This window comes from Enhydra lutris, unplaced genomic scaffold (genome assembly GCF_002288905.1).
Source record: "Enhydra lutris kenyoni isolate GAN:26980312 unplaced genomic scaffold, ASM228890v2 scaffoldscaffold53, whole genome shotgun sequence".
NCBI lineage: Eukaryota > Metazoa > Chordata > Mammalia > Carnivora > Mustelidae > Enhydra > Enhydra lutris.
Window position 1 is genome coordinate 9,156,234 of NW_019154137.1, and position 3,061 is coordinate 9,159,294.

Sequence of the window (3,061 nt, forward strand, 5' to 3'; positions counted from 1 at the left end):
CCATCGTAATAGATGATAATGATGCCCTCTAAACTAGGTGTCCAAAGGGCCACCAGAGGGGGGAATGATAGGGGAAAAACTGTACTCTAAGATGGCTGACCAAACCATCAAGGGAATTCCAGTCCCTGTCTCAAAGCCCTTCTGGGTTCTTCTTTCCTACCCCGTTTCCAGCGCGCCAAAAGTACCAAGTATGAGGAAGTAGAAGCGTATAAATTCCCCTCCCTGCTTATGCTCAGGGCTCAGACCTTTGTAGAACAACCTCCTCTGAACCCACCAGTGTTAAATAAACCTTTGATCCTCCAAAGTCTCCGAGTGCCACTTGGTTCTTCTGTGAGGATCCAGTCCAGGTTCCATAACAGTGGTATATTCTGGTATGTTGCCATGAAATGGATTTATATTTAAATCATCTTATATTTCCAAAAATCTCATCTTTAAGTTAATTCTGTACTGTATTTTTTTTTTAATAACAGAATATTGAATAGCATCAACTGAATTCGGTTTGATTCAAAAAGATTCAGAAAGAATTTACTTAAGCTGCTGTGAAGTGTGTAAACCTGGCGATTCACAGACCTGTACCCCTGGGGATAAAAATATATGTTTATAAAAAATAATTAAAAAATAAATTTAAAAAATTCACTTAAGCCATGAGAGAAAATTATTTTGTAGATGTATCATATCTTAAGTTCCAAATCCAAATTATATTTCAATATCAGATCCAAAGTTTGGGTTTAGAAGGTAGTGGAATCTAAAATGTAGCTTCTGGGGCCTCTTGGCTGGCTCCGGTGGAAGAGCCTGTGACTCTTGATCTCCGGTCATTTCTCTCTGGGGTTTCAAGCCCCTCACTGGTTGTAGAGATAACTAATAATAATAATAATAACAATAACAATAACAATGACATAAATAAACAAACTTCAAAATCGAAATAAAATAAAATGTAGCTTCTGTTAGCAAATAATAGGGTGTAGAAGAGGAAAACTTTTCCTGCGCCCCTCAAGAGTCTTTTGGCTGATGTAAGAATTAAATTAACATGAGAGATAACAGGAAAGAATCAAATTTAATTACATTACATATGTATGGGGAATCCACATAAATATGAGAGTTTCCAAAGATAGGTAAGATAAGCTATAGTCATTCTGAGCTAAAGAAGGAAGAAAGGGTCTGGGACCTCAAAGGGAAGGAAAGCAATTCATAGGAAGATGAAAAAGAGTAATTTTTTGGCAAACAAATATTTTCTGGACTACACAGCAACAATGGGACATAGAGAGGAATTTTAACAAACATATTTTGCTTAATTCTTGCCCACCACCCTTAGTTCTTATTATAATGTAGTTATCTATGGTGATAGCTCTCTTCCTGGTGAAGGTCCTTTATCAATATTCCTCTAAGCAGTTAGTGGGAAAGTCAGTTTCTTCCTAAATCTTTTCAGTCTTGATTGTTTTCAGCTTAAAATATCTGCAAGCTGAAGTAACACATTTTAGGGCAACTGGTTCTGAGTACCTACAAGAGTGTGTGATATAATGAATACTAAGAACTTCATATTGGCAATTCCAAATCTCTTTCCTGTGAATGATCCAAGGCAGAAGACTAAACAAATATAATTAGGTTTTGCAGCATAAAGTCATTATTTGTTTAAATGTTGTAATCCTCTTACTAAATATAATCTGAAATTTAATTTGGTTACAAGTAGTAAATATTGAAAAGGAGGCTGAGCTTTCATTAAATCTATCTGGTGTGTGCTCCCCCCTTTGATGATTTTTATATTTGCATAATTAAAACTTTCTTTCCCTTGCTGTTTTCTTAAGTCCAATGAAATCATGAAGAAATTTTCTGGAAAATACACAGTGGAGAGGGCAAGAGATCAATTTTTTTTTTTAAATCTCAGGGAACCCAAACAATGGTGCAATATTATGCACAATAAACACATAGGAATGAAATGTAAACATATAGGAATGGTCTTCTTTCAACTGGATGCCCAGAGACCCTTGGGAAAGTTTTTCAGGGACCTTTACAACAGAGCTAAAAGGATCCAAATATAATGATAAAGGTGACTTTATTCTCCAGTATAAAAATAAAATCTGATGAATTTAGCAAAAGCAGGAACTACTGCTTTCATTTACTGCTGATATAATAGAAAGGGGTCATCATGAGGCACTTTTAAAGTGAATTGCAAGCCACCATCAGCACTGAGTAGAGAAAAGACATTGATTCCTTCTCTGGAGCAGTTGTAAAATTTCCCAGTAGATATTACAGAGTTCTGGGAACAAACAATCCAGCAACTGGACACTCCATATATAACGTTAGCTAGAGCTCCCTAGAGAGTGCTTGAGTCTCACCACATGCATTCAGTCCAAAATAATTTGACCATTTAAAAATGCATAAAAATAAAACTGGGGGCATCACGTTACCTGATTTCAAGCTTTACTACAAAGCTGTGATAACCAAGACAGCATGGTACTGGCATAAAAACAGACACAGACCAGTGGAACAGAGTAGAGAGCCCAGATATGGACCCTCAACTCTATGGCCAAATAATCTTCGACAAAGCAGGAAAAAATATACAGTGGAAAAAAGATAGTCTCTTCAATAAATGGTGCTGGGAAAACTGGACAGCTATATGTAGAAGAATGAAACTCGACCATTCTCTTACACCGTACACAAAGATAAACTCAAAATGGATAAAAGACCTCAATGTGAGACAGGAATCCATCAGAATCCTAGAGGAGAACATAGGCAGTAATCTCTTCGATATCAGCCACAGCAACTTCTTTCAAGATATGTCTCCAAATGCAAAAGAAACAAAAGCCAAAATAAACCTTTGGGATTTCATCAAGATCAAAAGCTTCTGCACAGCAAAGGAAACAGTCAAGAAAATAAAGAGGCAATCCACAGAATGGGAGAAGATATTTGCAAATGACAGTACAGACAAAAGATTGATATCCAGGGTCTATAAAGAACTCCTCAAACCCAACACACACAAAACAGAGAATCATATCAAAAAATGGGCAGAAGATATGAACAGACACTTCTCCAATGAAGACATACAAATGGCTATCAGACACAT